The 20,474-nt window shown below is 40.9% G+C and overlaps 1 long non-coding RNA gene across 2 annotated transcripts; it reads left to right on the top strand.

Moving 5' to 3' along the window:
* The first annotated feature begins 293 nt into the window (after positions 1-293).
* Positions 294-20,058, top strand: LOC121066306. 2 transcript variants are annotated; one of them, XR_005817658.1, is made up of 3 exons: positions 294-437; positions 11,709-11,772; positions 17,427-20,058. It is a non-coding gene; the product is annotated as an uncharacterized LOC121066306 (long non-coding RNA). The 2 variants fall into 2 exon arrangements; XR_005817659.1 differs by lacking the exon at positions 17,427-20,058 and adding an exon at positions 14,351-15,051.
* Positions 20,059-20,474: the final 416 nt, after the last annotated feature.

Consider the following 20,474-nt stretch of genomic DNA (forward strand, 5'->3'; position numbering starts at 1 on the left):
TGCTGAAGCTGCTCTCATTGTGCAGAGGAAGAAGAGCCATGAGCCCGTGCCAGAGGAACGGGTGGGAAAAATCAGTCAAGAAAGAAATTACAAGCAAAAAGGCAACAAAATGAGTGGGCTCCTGGCCAGGCTCTCCAAGGCAGATGGCACTGTTGGTTACAACAGCTGCAACTGAAAATCCAGGAGAAACAGGGGTAGCTGACAAATATTTAAAGATTGCTACCAACTGTTGAGCCCAAATGATATCTCCTTCTCTACAAAGGAGAGAAAGCTTTGCGCGGGGACTCTACCTTCTCTTCATCATTACTTGGCAAAGATGCTATTTAGACACTGCTAGAAGGGTCAAACTCCTGAATGCCAGCAGTGTGTAATCCTGCAGCAAGATCCTTAAGCCCTGAAGGATTTGCAGCCTCCTCTCAATTTCTTTTGTAAAGCAGGTGAGATGTTGCATGCTCATTCATCTGGCTCTGCAGCCTGATGGGCTTCTCGCTGCTGTTTTGGCACAGTGGTTGTGGCTCATCTGGTCGGGTGGGGAGGGAGAAGTGACCCTGTGTGACGTGCAGGGCTCTTCCACATTGAGTACTGCTTCCAGGCCCCTTGCTTGCTCCATTTGCCTCCCAAATGCAGTTAATGCTGCAGAGCTGTCCTTTGAAACCGGCACTTTCCTCAGCTTGATCTTTGCTGCTGCTGCATGCTGTTTGACCCAGCAAACTTGGCCAGAGCAGTCTGGCCTTTCCTCTGCCCCTTGCAGGTGCTCAGCTTGCTAAGGAAGCTGGACTCCTCTGGCGACAAAGGCACAGGTCTGTGCCCACTCTTACCAGGCGCTTTTCTCTGCTGATAAATTTGGCTTCAGCCTCCGGTAATCCTCTTCCCCTAGGAACACTTTATTTTTATTCACAATTGGAAATAGGAGTGTAACCGCCAGTGTTTGAGGTACCCGCTCTAAATGTGTGAGGACTTTCACCCAAAGGAGTGCTTGTGAATGTATTGTTTTCTACCCATAAGCTGTCGGTAGGAGAGAGATTTTATTAAATTTCTGCTGGGTTCCCACACAATTCTTAAATGGCAGAAAAATAGATCAATATTGGGAATTTATCTTCCCTTCCTAATCCCGTTGTGTTGTTGTTTCATCTGAAACTTAGAAAATATACTTCACCTGAGTTAGAGAGGCAAGCAACTGAGTTTTGATGAATCTGTGGGTGACTGCTAAGAAGGAATGGGAAGCATAGGAAACACTTTAAGCAGTTGTGATGGTAACATTTTTTTTTTTTTTTATCTTATATCTAAAGGTGATGACTAAATATGTCATTGAATTCATCCATGTGAATCCTAATAAGTACATCAGAGCACAAAGGGATATCAGAGGACAGAGCTGGTCACTGGCAAGAGTGAGGCGGGTACTGCAGTGTGCCAAGGTGAGAAATATTAGGGCAAGATTATCTTTCCTGTCATGTACTTGCCAAGCTGTAGCTCTTGCTTAGGCTGGTGCTCTAGGTTTGATGTTGCTTTCTCCCTTACACACAGTGAAGTGCAAATTTTGTGTGGATAAAGCAGGTCATGAAATTGTGTAAGCAAACCAACTCATTGGTTAAGTCTATGCAATATTTTGGAGTCTGAGCTTGCCCGGTTTCTTCTTGAGGAGAAGGAAAACAGTTCTCCTTTCATCAGCATCCTACTTTGCTGATGCTGGAGCAGTGGAGAGCTCGACTGGCAGCTCTGTGGCTGCTCAGAGCAGTGGATGGGAAAGCAGCTGCTCCGGGGCTGCTTCCTGGGGGTTTGTCATGGTGTTACCAACCCAGTGTCCCAACAGGTCTGCGGGAAGCTGCACGCGGAAAGGAAAAGCAGCATCCACAGCTAAGAGCACAGGGTGGGTCCAGCCCCAAGTTAACACTAGCACAACTGCAGCTTGCAGCTTGCCTGTGCTGCTTCTGTAGCTCAAATGCACCCAGAAATGCAGAGGTGCAAAAGCTTACACACACACAGCAGTTGTGAAAAGCCTTTCGGAAAAATTACCTTCCTAGAAAAATTAAGATTAGTATTGAACATTTGTACTGCAGCAATTGATTGAAGCCAGGCCTTTTACTGTGGAAAACACTTTCCAAAACTGTGATGAAGTCTTCATTCCTGCCCCAGTGGGCTGTAAGGTAAAACACACGAGACTTTCTCTTGTCAGCGTGGTCATTCTCTCCCATTCTTGATGTTTCATAGGGACAGGCTGTGCGATGCTGCCTGCTAGGGCAGCAAACTTCAGTCTGTGTTGTCTTCCTCTGTACCTGATCACAGCAAGTGAAGGAGAGTGTGGGGTACCAAGCACGGGTGGGCTGTACCTAGCTGGTGGTCACCTGCCACTGCCATTACTGCCCGCCTGCTGCAGTTGGCAGTGACATTGACAAACTGATGGCTGGCACCAAGGGTGTCCTTCGTGCTGCTGGAAGCTCAGGGTGCAGGCTCTTCAGCGTAGGGGTGCTCTGGTTACCAGCATCAACACAGCAAGCACAAAAGCTCCGGCTTTGTGCATCAATTCAACGGGAGACTCCATCGTACAGGCAGATCAAAACAGTGGGATTTTTTTTTTTTTTCAATTGTATTCAGCTGTGAACTCTGTTCATTTCAGTATGGATAATTACTCCCAAGTCTCTTTAGTCTCTTTCTCTGTCAAAGAAATATTCCTGGCTGGGTTTCACTAAAGTGGGACCATACCTGGCTTTGCTGCTATTGTCTGATTAAGACTGCCATGGCTTTTGTGCTTAATTATACTGCAGAGAAGCATGAATACAGCAGGGGACTAAACTGATTTTTTTCTCAGACGGGTATTTAACTATCTGTGGCAGGTATCAGCTCCTACATTAGGTGGTTTTCTCATGCCTGCAGTCCCTGTATGGATTCAACTCTGAGTGCTCTGTTTGCTTGCTAAAATTATCTTTACTATGTTCTTTCAGCTTCCCCTGGAAGATAACTGGTTGGAAAACTTCAGCTGGCACATTTTATGTCGGGTTTTATAAAAGCAAAATTATTCAAAAATTATGGATTTTGTGACATGTAGAAAGGCAACAGACATTTTTATTGAAGAGGTTGACATATGTGGCACAAAACATTTCAGGGGTTTGGAGTTAAATTATATTTCATTTTGAATTGACAATATTCAGAAAAAAAATGTCATAACAAATATTTCAGGGAGCCTAAGTGAGTCTGCCTTTGAGTTTTGCATGGCTATTAAATCTCCCATTTTAAGTTTTTCATTGCAACTTTTTCAGGGCATTTTCTTGGCAAGTGGCATAGCCAGTTTTCAGTCAGCTTTATTATGTTATTATGGTGTTAACTTGTGAGGCATTTTCAAACGTTTTCATAAACTGGTGGGACAAAGTCATGACCACGAGGAGAAATTTTGTATGTGACTACTGAAGACCCTCAATGACCAGTCTAAAAATCTGGCACAGCTATAGACTAACTCTTAAATAATGTCTTCCATTGCAGTTAATGCACGTCCACTGAAGCTGACAAAATCCTGGGGTCCTTTCCACTCCCAGGATGTTAACATACTGCTGGGCTCTCCTGGAGATGCTGGGGGCTGCTGGTGTACATAGTCCCTTGTGTTGTGAGTTCACAGTGGTAGGGGAAAATCAGATCTAGCACCTATTTTGTCATAGCTACTTATGAACAAATCTAACAAAAATCAGAAACTTTCATTTGGATGACTTTGACAGTTCATGGTGGTCTGGTCCAAAACACTGGACTACGTTTTTTTTCCTCTCTTTCTTAGTGGAGACTGATTATTCCACTATTTCCATATTTTCTGTATTTGGGATTGCATTTTGGGACTGGGTAGTGTGTGCAATGTGAGATTGGAAATCCACTCCTGTGGCTAGAAAAGCACCTTTGGTGGAATGCTAGTGCTTCTGAAGACTAAGAGTGTCCTCTCTAGAGTAGTCCTTAAACCTAAGGGTTCATCTCTTCTGTCTCCATGTAGCAAAATACAGATTTGCTTTTCCCGACTCCTGCGTTCCTGTGTCATGCCACACTGACTTGCCACGGACCGGACTATGCAATACCATGCTTTCTGGACTACTGTGTTTTCTGCATCCTGCTTCCTTGTTTGCAGCGGCTTAAAAAAGTCAGCCACTACTGTACCAGGAAAAGCTTGTGGCTCCTGGGTAGACAGCTGTGTGCCATCTTCATTGTTTTCTCTCAGATCTACTCGCAGATGATATTTAGGAGGCTAATAGGAGAGGAGATCACAAAATGAGGACAAAATTCTTTTGTTGTGACAGGTGTTTACTCTTGAAGGTTTCAGAAACACCCGAAGAAGCTATATCTGCTTAAGCACTGATCCCAGATATTATCACTGATCAGAAGATAGTTTATCTGTTTTGCTAACCAAATTTTACTTGACACGATGCATCATTTTACATTGTTTTGTGATATCTAAACAGGTGTCTGGCTCTCAACCTTTCTCCAAAACTGTGTACTCTGTTTAGAAAACACATTTCCCTCTCCAGCCTCACTAGAAGTTTGTTTATTATTAAAGAAAAAATCTTCGTGAAGCACTGTTTGGTGCTGGCCGTGTGTCAAATATATATATATATATATTTATTTTTGGTATGGGGAATCTGCTTACTAGAATGAAGCAGATAGTTCAGAGAAGCATAGCACAATGATGAGTGAGGCTTGGTGAGACTGATTTTAGAGGAAAATGTAAAACTGAGAGGTTTTTTGGTTAAGTGATGACTGCTAGAGCGTGAAAGGAGAGCATGCAGCCAACCTACAAACTCTGAGGGAGTACAAGGATGTAGAGATACCTCTTTACGTGGTAAAATAAGAAATCTTTCAAGTGGTATGAAATTTAAGCAATGGGAAGTGGTAGGGAATCTGGAAGTAGAAAATCTCAGGTGAATCCTGAGAGTCTGAAGAGAATCCTCACCCTTGAAAAAAATCTTTGGCAACGAACACTCGGTTTGCTCTTTTCCTTCAATGTTCTGAAGAAAAAGCTGCTCAATGAGTTATTTACTTCATTTTACTTACATGAGGGTAGGCAAAACACTCCGCCAAGTGTCAGGGTGGCAGCCTGCCTTCCTGGCTGGTTGGATGGCAGCTGCCCGTGGCACCTCAGACTGCTCAAGGCTTGACATGGCGCTGCCGGGTAAGGGAAGCCCTTATTCCCACTTTTTCATGAGTTTCAGCATGGGTTGTGTCTTTACCTACATTTCAAGATACTGTGTATCACCTGCACTCCAGTGGCAGGGTAATCCTGGCAAGTGTGGCATTTGAGGCTCACTGGTGGCTAAGCTAACCTGAATTACTGTGTAATCATTAGTGGTTCTCCCTTGCACTGTGACAATATGGGTAGAGAGCAGGAATAAATTCCTTACTTAACTCTGTTTGTTTAGCTTTTTCCTCTTTAAAAATAAGTTCTTTGAGTACCCAAAAGTATTTAGCATTCTTTCCCTGAATAAAGGGAAATAAAAGTGAAGCATCAGGATGCCTTTTGACTTACTCTGACATTGCCTGTCCTTTCCTTGGCACCGTCATCTGTGTTTCACTAGCTTGGATTTATCTAGGGATGATCATGTCAATGATATGTATATTTATTGCTTATTTTTGCTCTTCATCTTATCTTTTTTTTCTGGTCTCTGCATAAGCTTGTGGCAGTATTGCCTGGAAAGTGTGGTGACAGGGACAATTTTCTTTAAAATAAAAGGCAAAATAATGCTGGGCATTGGAATTACTCCAGGGAGGAGCCTAGCCTGCTGTCCCGGTATTGTTAAAAACCAGATGCTGCTGTAAGTGCTCTATAACTGCTGATCCTCACCTCTGAGAGAAGAAGAAGCTGCTCTACATGCAGAAACCTCCCTGAACCTTAGGGCAGAAGTGTCATAGCAGCATGTCCTGCTGCTGGGGAAACATGGGGGTATGTATTCATAAGTGTGCTGGGGACCTGACCTGCCTGGCATGGTGCAACTCCAGCTGTGAGTTTTCCATAGCATTTATGATGTTCTCCCACAGCTTTTTAAAAAACTTCACGTTGTTTTGTGGTGTGAAAATTCAGACACCCAAACATGACAGCTATACAAGACATCTCACAGCTTTGCTGTGCTGCGTCCCTTCCATGGTTATAGGCTGACTATCATCCTGAAATTCTAGTTAGGTTACAAGGATATCACTTAAAAAGAGAAAAGAAAAAGAAAAAAAGCCTTTTTCATTCAGAATGAAAGCTGTAATTATGATCTTACAGAAAATTATTTAGAATCACAGAATACTCTGACTTGGAAGGGGTTCATGAAGATCATTAAGTCCAACCCGTGGCTCCACTCAGGACAACCAAAAATCAGACCATGTGTCTGAGAGCTCTGTACAAATCCTTCTTGAGCTCCAGCAGGCTCAGTACCATAAACACTGCCCTGGGGAGGCTGTTCCAGTGCCCGACCACCGTCTTGGTGAAGAACCTTTTCCTAATACCCAATCTACTTCAATACAGCAGTGAAAAGAGAATTGCTATAAAGATTATATTGTAAAGAAATATAATCCAATCTGCTTAATCAAAATTCTACATAGGCAAGTTTAAAAGGAAGAATATCGGCTACAGTAGGATTTAAACTGTGCTTACAGATTTCAGAATTTCAACTGATTTCATTTTATAACTAAAATTTTAGATTTTATTTCTAAAGAATTTAGTTTTCAATCTGTATTCCAAATTAAATTTCAGTTGTGAAAATATCCCTAACAATTTACCATTATAATGAAAATTATAATTTTTAAAGAGATCAGTTTTTGATAAGATTAGTGATAGCTATAACTATGAAATATATACCAAATGTGAAATATGAATGCAAAATTTGAAAAACATTTATTTTAGAAAAAAGATTTTTTTTTTTTTTTAAGTTTCTTAATTTAAAATCAACTGACTGGGATACTTACCAAAAATATTCTTTATTAAAATATTTAAGTTTAAATGATTTGTTTTCTTTTATCAAAAATTAAGATTGTTTTGGTAAAGGATTGCTTTTTTGACATAGGTACTTTTTTTTTTTTTAAATATCAGATTATATAATGCTATATTTTAAATGTTACTTCAACTTGAATTGACTTTTTACATATTTTTAAATGTAGTGCATAGGGAAAAGACAAGCCAAAACATTTCAACACTTTACAATGAAAGTAAAATAATTAAAAATTATTGCTATTAAAAGTTTTGATCACCTGGACACATTTTTTTTGTCCAATTTTTCTGTTTTCCGATTCTGAGCTAGAAAGAATGCTGATTCTCAGAACAGCCTTTCTTGATCAGATGGAGTTGTGCTTCTGATCTTTTAAAATCCCCTCTAACTGAATGCCTCTAAATAAAGCAGTAATATTTCTAAATATCTCAGTGTAACCAGACATAATTATTCTTAATAAGAAAAAAAGGTTTTTTTAGCTTTTTGAAGATACATTTTTTTCATGTGCTTCAAAGCATACAAGTGATAGAAGTTTCCACTTGCAGGGGAATGCGTTAGCGGGTAAAAACAATCTTCATTCTCCACAGACGTGCAAATGCCAGTGTTTGTAGAGAACAATTTTGCCTTTTTTAGAGCTCTGTTGTCAGTACAGCTCTTCACTGTCATAGTCAACTGGAGCATCAAGCCTTGGACACATAGTGTAGCTTCACAGCTTCAGTTAGAACTCTGGCAAATCCTATAGGCTTGAGTCTGATAATGTTTGAATTCTTCACAGAAGATGTATGTATACATCTACAAAAAAAGTTGTATTTATATTTCTAGCACTTTGCATACTCCTGTCTTTGCAGGTGAAGTGAATTCTCTCCATTGATTTAATGAACATTGTTTGGCTCTGCTTGCATTTCGCTTTGCTGAAGTCACACATCTTTCACTGCAGAACTTGATTGGGTTGTGGACACTGTTTTGGTGGCAAAAGGACTAGTGCTAAGCAAATAGTCATTACAACATCTTTTTACCTGTAATAAGATTGTAGAATCATTAATTTTCTTTTTTTTTCTTTAATTCATTTTTTAAAATTATTATTTAATTTTCAATAATTTCAAACAGTGTTTCAAGCCCTTCATTAACTTGTAATCTTCAGCCTCAGGAACCACAGTTACTGTCACATTCTCATTCATACCAATCACCTTATTATGGAATAAATAGGCAATGATGAAATGTTCACTTCTTCTCTTTACACATTTCTTTTATATTCATTTTGTACTCTGGCCAGCAGGAAGTCTTCCAGGGCCTGGGGAGTTTGTTCTCCTAGGTCAGCCCTTGAAAATGGGATCCTGGGGAGTAAGGTAAGTATTAAGCTTTTTTTTTTTTTTTTCCTTCTTTTTTCCCATGGCATGTAATATCTGTAAAAATAACATTGCTTAATTTGATTGCTGTGAGAAGATGTTTTGACTCCAGTTCCCAAATGTACCTGTGGTGCAGACAGAATGAAAGCACAAACCAGCCAGTACATTTTTATTATGTATGGTGTCAAGAAATAAGCCAGAGTTATTAATGGCATTTGTTCTGGTCATAGAATTAAATCCTATTTTAATCTAAGGGGGGGGTGAAGGAAAATTAATAGTATTTGTTCTAAAATGTGGTGCTGCTCTCTACATAGCTGAGAACAGCCTGGAAGTTTTCTCCTGAAAAATAGTTTGCCTACTACATATTATCAATATGAATTCAATTTGCGGAGTAGCTCTAGTCCCAGAATGGTACAATCTCAAAAATAATAACTTACTGCTTTCCCCTTGCCAGTCTCCACTCCAGCTCGTGCTGGTGCATCACAATGCGCGGTGCAAAGCTGCCTCCTCACTGCACCAGCACAGAGCACTTCACCTATAAATTGTGAAGGAACAGGCTGTACTATCTAATCTCTGCTTTGACCGGGGTATCGCTCTGACCATGAGAGATTATGATTTACTGTCTCAGGCAAATGTGAAAGAGGTTTATGTGGCACCTCCATGCTTAACAAAACCCAAACCACTCAGGTGGGTCCACCTGGCAGACTGGGACCTTCCCCTTTGCTGTCCTTTCCTAAATGAGGGTGAATATGTGAGAGGGTCAGAGAGCAAGTCAGCCAGGGACCTTAGCTCCTACAATCTGAGCTCCTGTGTCTTTAATGAGAGAATGACATGGTTTCTGCCTCCTTGCTTTGATCACTGGTGCAAGTGTGGGGAGAGACACACAACCAGCATCCTGGAAACCTTGCTTACTTCTGAGGTATGGCACAGTACCTTGAATTTCGGAACTAGGTTAGAGAAGGGGCCTCTCCTGACACGTGGTTTTTCATCCACAGAGAAATCTGAATGCCACACATCTGGGTCAGCTGGCATCATCTCCCTCTGCCCATGGACCGTTCACCCTTTCTTCTTTTTCTCCTGCAATTCCTGTCAAAGTCCTGTTCTGCTGAACTCATGCCAGGGAAAACCTCTCCAAAGATAGCTTTCTTTTTTTTTTTTTTTTTTTTTTTTTAAATCTCCTAAAATAGCTCCTCCATTGTTTCTTGCCCTTAGGTATTCAGCTGAAAGATGGCTAACTTAGAGCAGGAAAGCTCTCTGAGAAGCTGGTTAGAAGATGAACAATTTTCTTCTGCAAGGGACTATGGTACACGCATGATGACTAAGCATCTATTTCCCTGTCTTGGTGGTCTGATCAGGCTTGCCCTGAACCCATAGATTTATAACATCATTCAGTCATGTTACTGATGCCATGTCCAGTGATATAGGTTAAAACAATTATGACTAAATCATTAACATAGTTGGCCAAATCCAGCCCTAGTTGTACACCTGGTTTATGCCAAGACTGAATTGAGTCCAGTATCAATAACAACACACCTTCACAGACGTCTTTTAATGAAATACTGTACTGAATTTATTCCTTGTTTTATCTCCTCAACAGTATAAGAAAAGTAATTATGTTTTGAAGCTAAATCACTTGGCTGGCATACACCTTGTCAGGTTCAATGCTAATTATGCAGCTTAAGTCCAAAATAGAAAAGGGTTGTAAACCATAAATTGAATCCTGATAGAGACACTCTTAGTAAAACTTCCACCTTCACTCCTTGTTGCTCCTGTTCCAGAAGTCCTAACAGGTTGGCTGTCCATCACTGCTGACTGAACTATTTCTGGTCAAGGACTGGAGTATTTGGCACAGGAAAACAGATGGGTGTCTAGTGTAGTCCCCTGTTGTGACATTTAGTCCCCTGCACGGAGCAGTCTGTGGTGAATAACTTCCCCATGCCCCCTGTGCATGTGAAGCACTGTTGGTGAAGGATTTCTCAGTCCCAGCACTTGTTAGGCACTGTGCAGTGCTTGCACTTTTCTTTTTAAAAGCTCTTTCAGAACTACACCGCTGAGAGAGTTTGAAACCTTCCCCTAACTTGCAGACTGATGTAGGCTTGTTTTATATCCCTTTGTTCTTGGGCCAATGCAGCCTTGCAGTTTCATTAGATTTATAATTGCTGATGTTTATTCATGTCTTATTCATAAAGCTCTTGTATCCCTGCCCAGTCTTCCTTTTGCTGGCATGTATGCCAAGTTCTTCTGATATCTTCTTCTAATGGTCCTACAAGCTTTTCACTGCACTTCTTCCAGTTCAAGATTATCTTTGCAGTAAAGTCTTTTATTGCTCTAAGAGGGGTAAAGTGAAAGGTAATGCTTCTGCCAACATCTATTCATGCGTGTAGCTTTATGTGAGTGAGTAGTGTCGAGTACTATAGTCATTGTCCTTGTCTACCTTGCAAAGTTACAAGTGGTTAGAGAACTGGCTTTAGCAAGGTGAGCTCTATTTCTGCTGGTTATTTCTTGATATTAGCTCTACTGCTGCTGAGATTCAGAACAACTATGCTGTGTACAGGCTCAGGATGTTTGCAGTTGTGCTGAGCACTCGTTCTTGCTCAGCTCATCCAGAATACATGGTCATGCTAAGTTACCAGGTGTTGCTGGGACTGTGCACAGGCCCAGGAAGACTGCTTGCACACAGTGTTACTCCCTTGCAGCACTGCTCAAGCACTGGGCTATGCTGGTGAGCAAAGAGAGCAAAGACTTTCAAAAGTCTTTGAGGGCTTGTGTGATGGAAAGCCAGTCTGAAGATTCAAAGCCATTTTGCCCAGTAACTTGCGAGGCACAGCCATGCCCTGCTGTTTTACTCCCAGTTACACTGAAGACAATTGAAATTAGTCTCTGCAGAGAACCATGCATAGCACACCGGCGGCTCAAAGTCCCTCAATAACATGTGAGGAGTGTTACTAACTCTGCAGTGGGATGACTTTCTTCTCATGTGCATTGAAATGTGGAGAAGGAGTGCAATCCTGAGAGTCTGGAGGCTTAAAAAAGTGGGCTGAGCAGTCTGAGTATCAGACGCAGAGGCCCATTGGGCATCTGTCCTCCAAGCTCCCTGCTGTGATTTTGTTCCCTTTTTATCTGCCCCTTGCCTGCCCTGGGGTGGCTGTTCCCTGCTCGCCCACAGACCCAAGGGAGGGTGATGCTGAGGCAGGGGAATGTCTGTCCTTCCACTGCTGGTGCTGAGGTTTAAATGTTGGCTGGAAATGACAGGGAAATTTTTAGAAGGGTGCATGTGGAAAGCTTCATTGAGCACTGAGGTCACAGGTAGGAATCGTGGGACTATCAGACTCCTGAATCACAGCCATCTCTTAGTTCATCTCTAAAGGCTTTTCAAGTGTAAAGGTTGAAAAACAACCTGGGTAGGACATAATGATGTTTTTTTTTACAGATGCATCATATCCCCGAGGACTGCAGTAATAGTAATGGAGAAGAAAACAGACGAAAATATAATGGTGAGTATTAAGAAGAATTTGTTGGATTTTTTTTTTTCAGAAGTCCTGTAAAATCTAATTCACAGAGCATAAGCATTAATTCAAAACATTTGCTCACTCTATGCTATTGCTACCTGATCTACCTGTCTTTGTTGATATATGTACTGCAGATACAGATTTATTTCTACAGATAAGTATTTTTGTATTTTGGTAATAAATTCTTTTCAAAAGAGTGACTCCCCAGGACTGAGGTCCTATGGTCTGATTGATTTAAATGCTTGTATGAGACTTTGCTTTTGCTGTCTGGCGAAACAGATGACATAAATTTGACTCTGGAGCCAAATAAATTGAGGAACTGTACTAAATTGTTCTAAAGAGGGAAGATGTATCATGAGACAGCTAATAATGCATACTCAAGGTGTAAGATATAAAATAAATGAAATCCTTATGAACACAGAGAGGTTGTAACCAACAGTAGAGTCTGAGCAACTTCTGAAAATTACCCACTACACAGTCTGCCTCACATATACCTCTGCTCCTTTGGCATAAGTATTAGATCTACCTAACTGTATGTGTGATCACATGTCCTTGTGGCACAGGAGTTACAGAGAAATAAAACAAATGGAAACTAGGTGTGGGTGCCAATGCCTACAATGCTCAAATTTCTGTCAGCAGGCACTGGACATGGACAAAAAGTAGGTTTAACATCTGAAATTAAACACCCCAAATCTGACATGTCAGACTTGCAGGAAGTTTTAGAAAATTTAGTGTATATAAAATATTGAACTGAATAGAAGAGCTGCTGACATTATCATCTTACTGAGGCACAAATGGTTCTACAAGAATATAAAAGCAAATTGCTCAGTAACATCTATGCTTGAGCAAGCACTTTTGGTAACAGTTCTGTAAGAACAGCAATGATGAATTGGGGAAGAAGGCATATCTGAGGGATTTCATCTTTCATATTTGTTTTATGATTATATATACATATATTTCCATTCTATGCTAGTTATGTAGGATTTTCTTGTGAGCACGCTTCTTCCTAGATCTTGTTTCTTACTGGACAGTGTTCTTGGCTGTCGTCTAACATTCTAGTTTAAATGTGATTGTAATAGAAATGTTACAACTCTGCTCTGCAGGCCAGGAGAGGCTTGCTGGAGGTCTAAGCTTTAACAGTACAGCCAAATTAAAAACTATTTTAGGAAAACTTCGTTCTAGATAAAATAGTAAACTAAGCATCACAGATTCTGTGCCTTGCAAGTGATACCAAACAAACAGTTTCTAAAAGTACATTGTCAATATTATTTAGGAAAATGGCAATGAAGAAGAGTAAGAACATTTCTTCCTTTTCTTATGATCAATGGCAAAATTCCCTGAACCTCAATGAGACAAGGACTGGCTCAAATGTTGTAACAGCAGCTATACCAACATAACTAATTAATAAAAGAATAAATATCCCAGTGGAGTGTTTGATTCAGTTTCATGTCACTTCAGGCTTATTCCAGAGAAATGACTTTACTTTTTCTGCTTTAAACTGAAGTACTGCATTGTTGGAGAAAAGCCAAACCAGAATGGGCCTATGCAGCTCATTTTTATGGAAGAAATACAACCAACATCACAAGCAGAAGCTTTTCAACACATATTCTTCTTTAAAAAAATAGAGAGAGTAATGCAAATATGTTTTTTTCTTTTCCCTAATTTCTAATCATTTTCCTCAGTATTCTTGGGGTACTTTCTAATTGACACGTGGTGCATCAAAAGTGCAATCATTTCTGGCTGAGAACTGAGAAATGCTGTGTGCAGCAGGGATTTGAAAATTCCTCAATTCCTGTTGCTTTCTGTAGCAAGAGCTGCAGGGCACTCGGGCCCTTTTGTTAGCACCCACTGCCATCTGAGTGCAGATACTTGTAGCACATCTGATGAGAGCAGCCCAAGCCAAGTGCATTGGGCTGTGCTCATAACCTTTTCATTCCGTGAGGTGGCCCTTTAGCAGATAGGATGTGCAGATGCTTAGATACCTGTCTGGGGCTGTTATTTAGACACATCTCACAGACACTAAACGTGACCTAACAACTCATCTTCTTTGTGTTAAGTGGTTTAATCAGATACGAGATGAAAGATGGGTACAAGCTGGAAACAGAAAGGAACTGTGAGCCTGCCCAAATGCAATGTTTGCTTCTCTCAAAATGTTGATTGAAAAGAAATTTAAGATAGTATAGCTAGCAAGCCTGATTTTTAAAAGACAGAAATCCAATGGAATAAATTTAGAGTAGGTGTCTTTCAGTCTGCTTTTTACTTGGTTTTCTCAGCATTAATACAGCACCAGACATACTTTACAGCTTCTCTCTCTGGTGGGTGCTTATTGCATGAGTGTAATCATGTCCTGTGCCTGCTATAAGGAGACAAATGACCATAATCTTTAATGTTTAGGCTAAAAGTCACTAAGGAAAACATAAAAACAGCTTTTCATGTCATTAGTGTGAGATACAAAGAGTAGGATCTCCGTTGTTCTGGAAAGGATGTTCCAATTGCAGACAGGGAGCTGTTTCCTTTAGTTTGTGGGTGTGCCGGGACATGTATGTCTCTGGCTTCTCCACAGGTGCAGCTCTCCTCCCTGCTAGCTGCTTGCATTACTTTGCTCTGCAGGTGCAGGAGAAGCCTAGAAAGGGACCTGACAGGAATTGTGGTTTCACTGGAAAAGAGTGAGGAGCCTCTCTGGTTGTCTCTCAGTCCTGTTACAGAGCAGAATTGCAGCAATGGCACAGTATAGTCCTTCTGTTGATTTGTTGTCTCCTACCAAATGTGGCTATTTGAGACACCTAAACTCATCGACAATGGAGATGTACATACTGGCCTGCCTGGTTAATGCTGACAAAATAGCGAAGGGAAGGAATACTATGGAAGGATGGAGGTCTTGGAGAAGCTATGCTCAAAGAAGATCAGGAGTGTGAAGGCATGGAACAGGATAAATACAGCAAGAAGGCAGTTTGCTGCGGAGTTCAAGACTATTTTTTCTGCTACTTTGTTGTTCTGGCCTGTCCCTGTGCTTCTGCCATCAGCTAAGAATTGATCTGCAGTGTTGAGCCAGAGAACCACAAAATCTTAGTTACCAGTTGTGGTTTGAGGATGGTAATTTGGACTTCCACATTTAGTGCTGAGACACATTGGCTGGGGAAGGAAAGGAGCTGCTGAGCCTGTTAAGAGACCCACAGGGGAGAAAGTGCGCAATGAGATAGTTTGAGAGCTGTAAGTTGTTTTGGCAACCCCTATTAGACATGGCCCCTAATTACTTCGGTAGCTATAGAGGAATGCAATTTGCTTTTAATTACTGTATTAGCAAACGTACCAGTAGGGAAACTAAAAAAAAAAAAAGTTGCTGAATTTCTTTCAGAACTGTTCTTTGTGACTCTAGGAAGGAAAAAATATTTGGACAGAAAGAAATTATGTTTTAATGAGCCCCAAACAGACACTGATTCAGAGACTGAGAGGAAAATAGCTATTCTAGATAGCAGAGAGCTGGCCTCTAGCACACTCCTACAAAGTGGAAATAATAGCCTCTTTCCATTGTAATTTTAAAATTGTACCTCAGTGCTGCTTCTATGATGTTTTGTGATAGATGCCAAGACTGGAGACTGCTCTGCTCCAAGTGTGAGTCAGATAATAAAGCAATTTCTGAGCTGTAGCAGCATTGCACCTTTTCCTTTTTTTCCTCTGAGAGATACTGTAAGGCTGCATTATCAAGATTCACCCTTCCAGGCCAATATTTTATTTTTAAATCATCCTTTAAAATAACCTGTGAGTCCTGAAGGGGACATCTTATCTCCCATCATGGGCATGTCTCCTCAAGAATCTGAAAAGAAAAATGTTGCACGCATTTTCTTACCTTGAATCTCAAACAAAGAAAAGAAATTCAGTAGATTTCCTGACCTCTTAATCTTCTCACTGAGAAACTTCTGAACGCTAATGATCATTAAATCGCTCTTGCTGTGTTGGTGTGTAGCACTTCAGTCAGCAGTCCTTCCAGGATCAATAACAGCAGGCAATCTACTGTGGCTTCTCCAGTGTTTACATTTAAAGATAATACCCACGATGCTTGAAAAATGAAACGTTTCATTTTGAAGGTGTCAGAGCTGGGAAAGCTCTTAAAAATGCTTTTACAGCCTGTGAAGTGATCGAAGTGTTGGGCTGCACTTTAGCCTCCCCGCTGCCCAGCCAGGCGCTGAGCCATGGAGAGAGCGTGGCTGTGGGCAGGCTGGCAGCGGGTGTCCCCGCGGGCTTCCCCCGTGAGCAAAGTACGGAGGGTTGTGCAAGTGCAGCTGCCGATAGGAAGCACCGAAGGAAGAAATGAGGCAGCTGAGATGAAGACAGGCAGCAAATTATGATAACATCTGAGGACTTTGTTTTGAAGTGAAAACCCTCATGCAACCCATTGCGCTGCAGTAGACAAGATGGCTTGGTTGTTCATGTGCCTCTAGCTATAACCTCAGAGTAAAGGAGAACATTAAGCCAGTTAAAAGAAGGCTTTTCCAAGGTTTTACTGAATTACTGTGGGGCTGACTGTATGATTGCACACACCTGGTGTTTCCTAATTTCTTAATATTTGTTTTAGAAGCTACAACAGTGGCCCCTCAACATCATTTTTGATGATGTATTTCTATACTACATTATCTACCAGCAGCAAATTTGCCAGACTAGCAGTTTCAGCTGAAGTCTCTACTGCATCCCACAGGGAATATATATATATTTATATATTTTAACCTGCCTGACAAGTTTCAGCCAAAACAGTTTGGCTGATTCTTAATTCAGAGGGAGTTGTGTCATTCTGTAATGTTAAAACAAAAATGGTGATGAGAAACTCTAGGGCTTCACAGAGTTTGGAATTGGAAACTAATGAGTTCAGCATGGTTAGAGGGAACTGGGAGGCAGTGGCAGGGGTGTGATGCCATAGTCTGGGGTAGGAGACCTGGAAGGTTTGGTGCACTAGCATTTGACTCACAACCATTATGTGTGAGAATAGCTCGGGGCTTCAGTTCTCCTTAACTCCTTGAGCAATATCTGAATCTGACAGAAAAGCTTTTGGGCAGAAGAACCAGTTCTTTACTGCTTCTTGAAAACAATCAGACTTTCCTTTAATTTCTTTTCTATCATTTTGATATTTCATTTACTTTTGCTTCTTCTCTCAGAGACCTTGATTTAATTCTTTTGATAGACAGACACTGCTGAGCACTTTCTCCCTCACCTTGCAGAGATAAGTATGTTGCAGTCTCTGTGCTCCTGCACAGAGAGAGCTGGGAAAGCAGCATAGGGGATGAATCCATTGGAAAAACAAAAACAATGAACTGAAAAAGCAAGCAGAAGAGCAAGGACAGAAAACCTCTGGTCAGAGTTTGTATTTCAGTTCTGCTCTATATCCAAGCTGACAGAGATATCTTTTCCTTGATGTCTGTTCCTTCCAAATATCCCAGTGGGACAGTTGACATTGCAGCAGGGGCAAGCCAACTTCCTACAGACTGTTAACATATAGTGGATGTGAAGAAGGGAAAGGTTTCACCTTCTGGCCTGAAATGGGCAACAGCTCTCCCCTGCTAGTGCCTCTGCAGATAAGGTGGCAAGCTGTGTTTGTGTGTAAATAGGTGGCTCAGACTGATTATGTGCACTTACATTTTGTCTCCAAGACAGACATTGTCAGTGGCAACAGCTCTGTGGAGGTGAACCTCCATCCAGTGTCATCTTGGGCTTCTCAGCTGGGTTCTGCAGTCACAAAATTGAGTGTGAGAGGACGCAGGTAATGGCTTTCCATCATTGTGTCTTCCTGGGACTGCTCCGTGTCCCTGGGCACTGTGAGCCCGGCAGTTTGCTGCTCTCCTCTGCTCCTGAGTGCTTGGAGCTGGCTCATGAGGATGAACAGTCCAAACAACTGCGGGTGCATTTGGATGAAACCAACTGTGACTGCCTCTTTCTATCTAGTATTTGACAGCCTGAAGTTTTGCCAAAAGCTATAAAGAAATTATTTGTCTAAAGCCAGTGGCTTGAAGTTTGGCTTTTAAATCTGCATTTAGCTACCTCTTTAAATACCCCGATATTAAAAAAAAGATGCTCACACTGAAGCTCAATACTTATGAAAATTATATTTCTCCCAACCACATCTACACAGCACTTATCACAGTGCAGCCTGGGTTCAGGACTTAAAAATGTTCTTGGTGTAGATATAGATTGTAATGAAGTACTAAATGACTGCAGACAACATCTGGAGATAAAACCCCTGCCTCACTTATTGCTGGCGGAACAGAAATCATATTGTACCTCAGGAGCAGAAAATGTGAAAGATCTTTTGGAGTTTCACCTTGCAGCTGGGTAGACTGGTGGAAAACTAAACGTGCTGACTCAAAGGACTCAGGATCATATCCACAAAAATATCCATTATCACAAACATTGACTGTTCATGTATAAGTATCTGGCAGAGAAAAGCAATAGAATTTCCCCAAGGCAGTGCTATGAGAAAGGAGCACTGGGGGGAGCGTCAGGTCCTGGGAACTTGAGGGTCCTTTCAGCTGCTTGGACATATCCATTACCAAAATATTGCTGTTTTGATTATGGTATTTCTTATATATGACAGGATCTTTTCTTCTAAGGATATCAGTGGTCCCCAGCTCAAGTGAAAAAATTCCTGTCTTGTGGATAATTACACCAGTTAGGAAGAAGTAATGGAAAAATAATAGCTAAAATGATAAACTGGTGAATAACGAGAAACATACCTAAATGTTCCAGCTAATGTTAACAGGCTGAAAACAGATTTAACATTCAACAGCTGCAAGGAAAAATGTTTGACATCCCTGCCTTTGCAAGCCAGTTCAAGGAAAGGGAGGGTCATTAAGCATGAACAATGTCAGCTAAAAGCCTCTCTCCTCCCTTGAAGGCCTGCTTGTATACGTGACCATACAGTACTGGTCATTTCCCATCTTCTTAGACACATATCTCATGTAAGAGATTTTGCTGGCTTGCACCACTTTTTGACTTGGAAATTTGTATCCAAATAACATTGGTTTCCTGTTATGCTTTTCTTGTAGCGCTTTATCAAACAGCAGGAATTTATGCTGTTCCTGAGGGCAATCTATTAAAATGAATCATTCCTTATGGGTTTTCACTGTGAGCAATGCACCATGTTCAGGGCTTACTGTCAATTGTGAATGAACATAAACTAAATCCAGTTTTGCAAATGCCTGCTTACCTAGTAGAGATATATCATATATGCATAGTAAATCTTCAATTTAAAAACATCACAAGTAACTGATATACCCAGACTGATCTACTTGCTCTGCTGGATGATTTAATCATTAATTTTATAAATCCACTTTATTTGTTCCCTTATTGGCATGGTGAACAGAACTCCTTCTTGATGAGATAGTTATTCCCCTTGTGGTTTTGACTGAATTATTTAAAATTAAGTTGCTCAGTACAATAGTGTTCCAACATTGTTTTATATTCAAGTCTGCCACTCTTATTTTGGATTGTACTATTCATGCCTGTAGTTGCATTCTCAATTGACGTGGTGACTTTCCCAGTTTAAGAATATGAAAAGATCATGGTTTGTTAGCAAAAGGTGCTTTGCGGCTTGAATATCTCAGGCTCTTGAATATCTAAGGTGTCACTCAATTACAAATTCATGCTTCCAGTTACGAGTTTTTAGCTCCTCTGTACTGTACGGACTGCTGAGTATTATTTTGAGGGCATGGGAGGTAAAGGGTTTCTAAATCAAAGCTGGTTTGTTTTCTTCATTTTTGGTGACCATGCTGATGTGAATCTTGTGTTATCATTGATGGGATATTTTTATACTTCATGCAAGAAGGCGCAAAGCTATTTCTTTATCATCAGTTGTAATATTAACATAAAAAATATGCCACAGTCTTTCTTTCTGATTCACATGATTTCATTTGATCAAGAAAACTCTATTCTGTCCAGCCCTATAATGACCATGTAATTACACTCAATAGAAAAAAGACAACTTCAAAAATTGCTGGTTACTGTAGTTTCTTCACTAATCGCTTGGAAAAGTGATAACACATGTTTAAGTATTGTCCTCATTGCCAATTAATAGCGTCATTAGGTTTTACTGGGAAAAAACTTACGCTAATTTTGGTTCTTACACTCTGTGAGCTTAGATATGACTGCATTTTTGAAACTGATCTCTATTTTTGTACATCTGAATTTTCATTGTTCAATTTCAGATGTGCAGGTTTTGAGTTGAAAGGTTCAAAGCATCTAAAATGCAAGAGACACTGGGCAGCACCTCTGTAAATTAACCCCTTAATTCTGGGCATGGCAAATTTCCTTTGTGTGTATAATTTTGTCACCAAAATGAAGTTTTAATTGAATTAAAACTATTAATGGCTCAAATTAACCACCTAGTTTTTAGCAGAGCAATGGTGGTTTGCATGCTTGGTTGGGCTACTAGAGACCCCTCTTCTGTATAAGGAAATATGAACCTTAAACTCCAGGGCCAGTGGCTTGGCCACCTGGGTAGTGACAGTAGAGGGAGGAGCAGAGGCACAAAGGGAGTGCTGATGAATGCCAACACCATCAGGTTCAGCACTGTCCTGCCTGTGGGACTCAGCCTGGAACACCCTGAAAACACAGGCATCACTTCTCAAAGCACAGGATAGAAAAATGCTGTGTTTTGTCATGTTTTCCATGTCTTATATCAGTTTCTTGTGCTGTTTTGTCTG

The sequence above is a fragment of the Cygnus olor genome, chromosome 2 (genome assembly GCF_009769625.2).
Source record: "Cygnus olor isolate bCygOlo1 chromosome 2, bCygOlo1.pri.v2, whole genome shotgun sequence".
In the NCBI taxonomy this organism is placed as follows: Eukaryota; Metazoa; Chordata; class Aves; order Anseriformes; family Anatidae; genus Cygnus; species Cygnus olor.